Consider the following 10093-nt stretch of genomic DNA (forward strand, 5'->3'; position numbering starts at 1 on the left):
TAGTTTCATGACTTAAGTTTAAATCTTTAATCCAGTGAGAGTCTATCTTAGTTAATGGTGAAAGGTATGGGTCCAGTTTCAGTCTTCTATAGGTCGCCAGCCAGTTTACTCAGCACCATTTGTTAAATAGGGGGTCTTTTCCCCACAAATGTTTTTGATTGGCTTATCAAAGATCAAATGATGGTAAGTATCTGGGTTCATCTTTTGGTTCTCTATTCTGTTTCATACATCTACCTCTCTGTTTTTGTGCTAGTACCATGCTGTTTTGATCACCATTGATTTATAGTATAGTCTGAGGTCTGGTAGTATGATTCCTCCTGATTTGTTTTTATTTCTGAGTAATGTCTTGGCTATTTGAGTTTTTTCTAATTCCATATAAAATAAAGTATTATTTTTTCAAGGTTTTTAAAGTATGACAGTGGTGCTTTAATAGGGATTGCATTAAAATTGTATATTGCTTTGGGTAGTATGGACATTTTAACAATTTGATTCTTCCCAGCCATGAGCATGGTATGTTTTTCCAATTGTTAACATCTTTACCTATTTCTTTTCTTAGAGTTTCATAGTTCTCTTTATAGAGATCTTTCACGTCCCTTGTTAGGTGAACTCCCAAATATTTCATCTTCTTTGGCACTACTGTAGAAGTAATAGAGTCCTTGATTGTTTTTTGTGTTTGAGAGAACATAGCAATATCTGAAGTGTTCTCCACTGGAGTGAGGCTGCCCTATAAGAACTTGAAAAACAAAATAAAAGGGACTTCTTTTTCTCTGGTATCTTATGTGAAGGTTGAGTATCTAACCCTAACCAATGTGCTTTCCCACTCATCTTTGAAATGGTCTCCATGTTTTTCTCATCCTGTCCCACGCATTTGAGGGAGGTGCCATCCTGTTCTTACTCGTATCACAAACGCTGGCAAGGCCCATGGGAGCAAGGCCCAGACCAAGTACTCGAGATTCAGAGCTCTCCTTGACCTAAAGCATTAAGGCCCAAATTTTGCCAGAAGGAATCCCGCATGAAATACCGATTTCCCATTCTAGAAAGTCTTGGAATATATGAGGCATAATTCCTAATTACCTAATTTTGAAGACAGTTTACTGCCCATTTGCGAGAAAGAAAAGAAAAAACTTTTCCATAGAAATGAAAATTGGTTTTCAAAATTTTAAGAGAACTTTTTGTCTACTATTTTACATTTTTTATACATCTAAAGGCATGCATGCTAATTATGCATGCCAATATGTAATATATAGAAACATTAAGATAAGTGAATAATCATGGTGTTATGAAATAACTACCTCTGATAATTTTTTATATTTTTTGGATGTTTACTGTTTATATTCATTTATTCATTTAATATCTTTATGTGCCTCTAGAAATCAAGCTTTCTTAGCTACCGAAGACAGAGTGGTGTCCAAGAATTTCTTCCCGGAATTTAAAGTTTAATGGGGAGTCCGTATTACCAAATTCATAAATTAATTACAATTGATAATTGCCACAAAGGAGCATTACAAGAAGCTGTGGTGGTCAGTGATGAGATCTGCTGGGCTTCCTAGTCCTCACAGCCTTAATCTTCCCTTGCTTGCAACGGAGATCACACTAGTCCCTACTTGCAGGGGGAGGAGGAGAGAGGGGGCTCACGTGGTAGAGATTAAGTGAGACCGTGCACTCACAGAGCTTAATTTAGTGCCTGGCACACAGTGGAGCTCACCAAATGGTAGCCACGCTCATGATCATTGTGAGCACATGCAGTAATTTCAGTTTGAGAAGCTGAGATTCATGAGATTATGGAATCACTTTGTGGGTACAAATTTAGAAACAGTTGAAAGGATGGGGAGAGAAAATAGGAATCTAAACTCCTTAGGCCCAAAGAGCTTCACCTGGAAACAAAAGCGGCTTGTTAGCTGTTTCTATTTATGTGCCTTGGCATTTAGGGATCCATAATCCTGCCCTAATGTGCTTTCCCACTCATCTTTGAAATGGTCTCCATGTTCCGATCCAGTGTGTTCTTTCTGTATCTTATCTCACGTTAGGAGCCTTCTCAGTTCCATGCATTACTTCCCTATTTGTTCCGTGACCTTGAACAAAATGTAGTTAATGTATCTGGGCCTCAATGCCCTCACCTACTAAATAGGAATAATACATGGTAGCTGACGTACAGGTTGGTTGTAAGGACAGTTTACAAGATGCAGAAGAGTGCCTGCTTCTGGTAGGTGTTAGCTATTAGTCACAGTTCACGGTGCCTTTAACCCCCTTTATTTGAGTCGTGAATCAACTGCCTTTATTTGAATTATTCAACCTATCTGCAGCTTTCCTTTCTACTAAAAATTGCCACTTAAATGAAACTAAACTATGTAATCTCATACTAAACTATGTAATCTTATACTAAACTAATCATATACTAAACTATGTAATCTTATTCTATAATTTTTATATTCATATCTACCTCATAATTTAAAATGTATTATACAGTTTTCCATTGCTGCCACTGAAAAATGTCGCGCTTGATTTTATGTTGCAAACACCTGAGACTGGCTAAAGGCAGAAGGGGATTGGCTCTAAATATGGGAGTGTCCACAGGTGGGTTAGCTTTGCACCTTGCCTCTGGGCCTAAGAGGGTGCAAAGCGGAAGCCAGACCCTCAGGATTCTTTGGCCGCCTCCTCACACACACACTCCTCTTCCCACCCCCTGTTGGGTGCCTGTCTCATTGGTGATTATCTCCTCAAATCTAAAGCTCAAGAAACATGTAAAAGGATTTGAGCTTTGACATCCTAAAACATAAAAAGTTTTGCCTTAAAAATAAACTTTCAGTTGTAATCAAACTTCTTTTGACTTTTTTTCATATTTGTAGAACATTTTCGTAATCTGGGCTTTGCCTATAGAAAACAAGAAGGTGATTTTTAAGTAATGGTTGTGGAATGTTTAGAGGATTGATTTTAGAAGCTTAGTGTATTTGATAGCACTTCTCTTTAAATTTATTTTTTATTGTAGAGTATTACAGGGTACACACTTTTCATTACATACTTTGCATTTGTAGATTTGCATCCATGGTAGAAGTGTACCCTTTACCCAGAATACATGCCATTAAAGTCATTGCATTCTTTTGACTTTTAAGTTCACTCGTAGAAGCTAAAAGGTTTTATTGCCCGTAAGATGTGCAGTGAAAGATCTCAGAGTTAATAGCTTACATATCCAACCCCCAGCTTAGCTTTCAAATTCTTTTTTTTTCCCTCCCACAGCCCTAGATACAGTTAGATGCCATTTTAAGAAGGCAAGTTTCATGTATAATGAGTGTATGTGTCTACATACATGTGTGTGTGTGCTGAATTGTTCTGGGGTCACAGGTAAAATTTCATTTCACTGGGGGCCGTGCTTCCGTCATTCCTAAACTCCTGGAACCAAGAATGGTGACAGTTAACATTCCTCAGTGCACAAGTAAAACGAGACCAAGAGATGTTATTTGCTCTATGCCAAGACTCATTTATTCCAGCATTATTTTTTCTAGTGCTCAAAGACACTTTGGGTGAAAGAGAGGACTAGGCTGTGAGCATCTGCTCTGTCTTACGGAATTAACAATCTAGTTTTAAAGAGCAGGAGCGTGTCAGATTTCTTAATCTTACAGAACCCCCTAGTGGAGAATACTGGGTGCTGCATTCTGAAGCTAAACAGCACGTTTGAGTTCCACTTGTGCAGTCCTCAAGCTACACAAAGATGCACCTTTTAATATATTTAAACATTGTTTTTGATAAGTGTGTTTTTAAAGGAGAACAGGTACACAATAATTTAAAAGATTAAACACATGAAAATAAGTAAAAATCATTCCAATCGCAGTCCAACTGTTTCGGTTATTTGGTTTATAACAAAAACTCACCACTTTCTATTCCTACAAATGACAGTTGACTTCAAGTTAGTTCGATGCTTTCAGGGCCTGCTTTTCAGACTTGTTAGGACCAGAGCAGAATTTAGTTTAGGACTAAGTGTTCTCAGCTGCTGAAGTAAGACCCTTCCAAGTACTCTACCAATGTTCGTGGATTTTTGAGGTTTTTCAGTATAGTTGTGGGGACCGGACACAAGACACTGTCCCTTGTAGTCCTCTCTGATGGCTCTTTTCCAGCCTCTGCGTCCCTCCCCTACACGTCCCAGTGAGTTCTCAGCTCTCCCGGGGAGCCCCACTCCCCCAGGGGAATAGAACGTGCTCTCTACACAGCACTCAGACTGTCCTGCAAACTCTGGCTTCCTGGGCCACCTCTTTAGACCCTCAACTCAGCAAGTCACCAGGTTCCCCGTGATGGTCACTCTGCTCCAGGTCGTAGGAACACTCAGGACAGCAAGCTGGGCAATCACAGGACTCCCTCTTTGGTTTCCTGTCTCTCAGGGGTCACTGTAGTCCTTGGCTAATGCCCAGGGTTTTGCAAATAATTGCTTCCTGTATGTTGTCTGGTTTTCTTTCTGTTTTTTGGTTGTTTCGGGGGGGAGGGTTTATTGGTTCCCTGTCACATCACCTTGCCCAGAAGCAGAAGTCTTTCTTCTTCATTGTGAAAGGAATTCAGTGCAACTCTCTCGAGGGTATTTCTCAGTGACTTTCAGGGTACTTGGGACACCTGTTAAAAGTGCAGATCTCTGAGCGTCACCCGGGCCTGCTCTGTCAGCATCTCTCCAGCGAGGCCCCCACAGCTGCTGCTCCAGCAGTGCCCAGGGAGGCTCAGCACTCTTTAGGAACTGCATGAGGGCTTACTGGGCCCCAGCCACCTGGTGCATGCAACTAATTGTATTCTAATAGGGATATGGAGGCAGGCAGGATGAAGGGATATTGGCTTGAAACTCTGCCAAGAAGCCAAGGCTGCTTTCTGTGGGTGAAGTGAGGCCACTTGTCCGAGATGCCATCTATGTGAGTTTTCTTCCCTTGGAGTTTCACAAGCAGATGAAACCATAACTTCTTCAGCTGTTGAAAAAGCACTTGGCTCGGGGTTCTTTGGTAAATAATTGCTTATCTTGACTGCGGAATGACCTTTGACTATTTTTTCTTAAGAAGGAAAACTTAACGAAATGGCATCTGCTGATGCCTTTGGGGAAAGTATTTACAGCTGCAGATCCTTGGGCGAAGCCCATTTGAAAGACAGCGTGTCTGTGAGGGGCTGGGGAGTATAGTGACTGTCCCCGGGAATCACTAGGACTGGACTTGCGGGGAGTTGCGAATGATGGTCATTGGGGCTGACTATCTCATGGCTGGAGTGTGCAGTAGGGTCTCAGTAGTAAAGGCAAGAGTGTGAGAGAAGAAGGGAGAGAGAGAGAGGATGGAGAAGACCAACTGAGGAACCTTATTTCCCTCTGAACCTGGAGAATGCATGTTCCCTCTGAAACTAAGGAGGAAATAATAATGATGGAGCCATTGGTAACTAATTTCTTCCTTCGATGAACTTCAGTCACAAAAGGCTTGAACTCTTTGGTTAAGAAATTGGTAAAAACTCAAACTGTTTGGAAGCCTTAGGTGTTTCAGTTCCTTTTATGTTAGCTGGGCCTTAATGTGGCCCATTGATCTGCGCTGAGGATAATGGGTAGATAGTGGCACACTGTGGAAAAGATCTGTTTTCGAAACCTCATACAACATTGACAGGAGAGCCTTTCTCTGGTTGTGCATCTTCCAAACAAGGCTCTCCAGGAAAACCTAGAGTTTCACTATGAAGCAACTCTGCCCATGTGTGCAGACGTCACCGGTGTTAAACGTCAACCAGCCACTGAGCATGGGTCTTAGTTCCTGCTGAGGATTTGGATTTTGCACATGAAGTTCTCTATTTTCCTGGAAAGGGCTGGTCTTCACATGATGCCACATTGGTATTGGTCAATCATGCCCCATCCTTCCTAGTTCTAGAACATTGCATGTTCCTTCTCATTCTGTTACAACATGGTCTCTTCAAAGGATGTCATTGAATTTATTTATCCTTTGAAGAGGGCACATGTTTTAAATGAAATAGAACTAACTATATTGGAAATCAGGAGTTGGAGCCATGGGTCTTGGCTTTGTCTCAAACTAGCTGAGAAAACTTGGGCTTTGTGTTCTTCACATGCATACAAAGGGGCCATAAAGTTTGTGTGCTATTTAAATAGTGTGAAATTTAAAATCTCACATGAACTTATGACCATCCTGTATAAGGGAATTTGAAAAGTTGATGTCAATGTCCTGTCTCCTTATGAATTATATAACATTCTTACATGAGTACATCCCACTTATTAAATCGCATATATCCCCATTAAATTTTATTCAGCCCAGTTTGAACATTTATTTTCATCTCAAACATTTATTAGTCCTTCCAAAGCCCATTTGGTTGGATAAATTTTCAGGTTGCACACAGTGAATTTCGCTTTTCTGTTGTGATTATTAACCATTCAAATCTCAGTTATAATTTTTATTATATTAATATAACAATGAAATTTATTGTTTAAAAACACTTTTACTTGAGGCTTTTGCAAAGGGAAAAAAATTGATTTAAAGTATTTTCTTATGGATATGGAAAAGTCACAAGGTGAATATTCTCATTCTTCCCACAAAGTAGTTTTATCTATAGACAAGAGAAAGGAACAGTGCTACAGGTATTTAAAATTTTGAAATAATAACATCTTAGACTTTGAGTATAATAATGCAAGACACAAAAAGGAACCCAATAACTTTTTATTGAACAAATGAATAAATTAATGGATGGATAGTGTCCACTTAAACTCACTATGGAAAATACATAAGATCATTCAATGCAAAAGAGAATTTTTAGTAGTTTTATTGTGATCTCTATAAAGCACATTTAGTTGTATGAATTCTTTACTTGAAAATTATCTCCATAGGTGGTGATTTTATACTAGACTAGGCTCCTATCCAATTTTAGGACATTTACTTACTAGAATAATAAAAAGTGTGTGTAAGATATGGTGTCATTTCTTGGACATGATTCCTAATGGTAGTAATAGAACAAAACCCCAGCATCCATACAAGTACCATTCATTAAAAAAAAGATTTCCCATGTTTCTAGCCAGGAAAAATATTTTTACTTTACAAATAAAAAAATGTAGGCAAAAGCCTGTAACATCTGTATCTTAACAACAGAATTTAAAGTGGGATGTACTCATGTAAGAATGTTATTTATGAAATAAAAAGCATGATTATACAGTTGAGTATCAAAAGATTTGTAAAGTGCAACCTACATAGAGATGTATATATACTCACACACACGGGAAGCTTTAAGGACAGTAGGAAATTGATTCTTGTGTATCTGTCACCTAAGAAATAGCCCATGACCAATGCCTAGAAGCTATCACATGCTATGCTCACGTCACATTCTCTGCTTAACTGCCCTCTCCTGAATTTTATTTTTATTTTTATTATTCTGCTTAAATAATCTGTTTAGCCTACCACAATTCTGAACTTTACATAAATGAAATAATACTGAACATATTATTCTGTGATTTCTTCTCAATATTAAGACAGTGAGGTTCATACACAATTCATTTGAGTGTTTTGTCTTGTTGCTTAAACCCAAATCATCTAATTTCTTCACTGTCCTAATGAAAGTATATTTTAAATATGTTTCAAAATATGAAATGTTCATTTATTCCAATTTAATCTTTTTTTCTCTTTCTTGATAACAGTACCATTCTAACCTTTAAAGAATGTTAACCATATCCTTCCATTGTAAGTTTTTGATTGATTTTGTTAGAATTATATTTACCATACAGTTTAATTGAATCCTTAAATAACTACTCAATATGCACAGAGAAGAGAAATACAAACCTGTGTTTGTGTCTTTATGATCTCGTTCAGCAGAACAGTAGCATGGCCTGTCTGTGCCAATTCGTCCCCAAATCTCTGCTGTTCTGAGAAAAGGGAACACCGTTTGATGACCTTACATGTCCTTTTCTATGGAGCTTTTCCTGTTCTGTGCAAAATCTTTTCCACTTAGCAGATTATTAGCAATAATTCATTACAGATATGGGCTTCTTAGCCATGCACTTAGTGGGTTTTTTTTAATAGGTCTGGAATCATTCATGGGGTCTGCAAACCTGGTGCCAGATTTAGTCACCAATGGAAATAAGTTTGCTCAGTCATTCAAGAGGAGGTAGAGTTAATGGAGACATCCACTGCTTCTGGACAGCTAGAAATCCCCCAAAGTGCCCTCCTTATAACAAGCAGAAAATCCTTTGGCAAAAGTCTACCTGGAGAAATGACATCAGCCCGGATAACTAGTCATGTGGTAACCTTCTAGGGCAATAGGTGAGGCTGCCAGAACAAAGGAGGAAAAATGAGATATTCTCTCTGCTTTACTGCTGTTGTGCTCATTTAAACTTGGATTAAAATTTATATTTTAAAAAGAAAATTGATTTACAAATTTCCTTACTATTCTAAGTATTGTTAAAAAGTAGCAGAATCTCTCTATGTACACAATTTCTGTGTAGTTGAGCTTCCAAGGGCCCAGGTAGTTTTGATTTGTCCTAGGGCTACTGCAGTTAATCCAGAGGTCAGCCTCACTGGGATTCTTGAACAAGCATAGCTCAGATTAGAGTTTGTGGATAATTCTTGTTATGTGCTAGAACAGCGGTTCTCAACCTGTGAGTTGCGTCCCACAGGAACTGTGTATTATAGAGCCGCAGCACTAGGAAGGTTGAGAACCACTGTGCTAGGAACTTCGCTGCATTTACTTACTGCCATATCAACAGCTATATGGTAGTGTCTTCAACATGATAGGCACTAATTATCTCGTTTTAAATGTAAAGAATATATTTTTTAATTCTGTAGCTCAATTTGTAATATCACAAACAGCAGTCCACACGTGGTTTTTTAATGTTTATATTTGGCTATGGATATATAATTTTTTTCCAGATAAACATGAGGGTACATATCATCGGGTTACATTGTCTGCGTTTGTTAGGTACAGTTCAAGTTGTAGTTGAGTCCTCCACCCGGGACGTGTGCCGTATACCCTTACATTGAACCTGTGAGGTGGGAGTTTACCCAGCCCTCTTCCTTCACCTCCCCACTTGAATTTAATTGTATTTTTCTCTCATGTGGGCCTGTAGTTGTTCATCTCCTAGTTTCAAGTTAGTAGAGTACATAGGATCCTTGCTTTTCCATTCTTGAGATACTTTACTAAAGAGAACGCTCTTCAACTCAATCCAGGTAAATACAAAAGATGTAAAGTCTCCGTCTTTTTATAGCTGAATAGTATTCCATGGTATACGTTTACACAGCTTATTAATCCATTCATGGGTGGATGGGGACTTGGGTTGTTCCCACATCTTTGTGATTGTGAATTGAGCTGCTATAAACATTTGAGTGCAAATGTCCTCGTGATAAAATGATTCTTTTTCTTGTGGGTAGATACCTAGTAATGGGATTGCAGGATAAAATGGAAGGTATATTTTTAGCCCTTTGAGGATTCTTTGTACTTCTTTCCAAAGAAACTGTACTAGTTTGCAATTCTACCAACAGTGTATAAGTGTCCCCCTCTCTGCACCCAGACCAGCGTCTGTCGCTTTGGGACTTTGTGATGTGGGCTATTCTCATTGAAGTTAGGTGATATCTCAAGGTTAAAACTGATTGATTAAGAATTAAGCTTGATGTGATTGGAGTTTAGGGAATGACATGAACTTGCATGTCTTCTTCCTAGAGTGGTTGTTCTAGTTTTTAGCTTGCTGAGGTTCTTGTGAAAAAATAAAGGCAGGGTCACAGCCCATTTCCGGGCCTATGGATCACATCCAGCATGTTCTATGTGATGCTTGGAAAAAGGTAACTCTGAAAAAATAGGGAATATTGCAAAATCTCGAGTTTGAGTTTCCTCAACAATTTTCTATAGAGTTGACCCTACATATTGAAAATATATTAGTGTGTATTAATAATAATCATTACATGCTCAATCCTAAAATCTCTTAGCTTCCCGATCTTTAAGATTTAAAAAGTTTCTAATGAGTCCTATAAGGCCCTGTATGTTCTAGCTCCCTCCTTCCTCCCCAGCTTCCTATATTATTCTGGTTCACTTTGCTGGAGCCACACTGGGGGCACAGATAGGATAGCGCTGTTCGTTCCTTCCCACTCCAGGGCCTCTGCCTATATGGTAC

The 10093-nt window shown here is 38.8% G+C and overlaps 1 protein-coding gene across 4 annotated transcripts in view; it reads left to right on the plus strand.

Moving 5' to 3' along the window:
* RETREG1 (reticulophagy regulator 1) overlaps nt 1–10093 on the plus strand; it is a 146993-nt gene that overhangs the window by 125666 nt on the left and 11234 nt on the right. The window lies entirely within an intron of this gene.

The sequence above is a fragment of the Otolemur garnettii genome, unplaced genomic scaffold (genome assembly GCF_000181295.1).
Source record: "Otolemur garnettii isolate 467f Iridium unplaced genomic scaffold, OtoGar3 scaffold00033, whole genome shotgun sequence".
Taxonomy (NCBI): domain Eukaryota; kingdom Metazoa; phylum Chordata; class Mammalia; order Primates; family Galagidae; genus Otolemur; species Otolemur garnettii.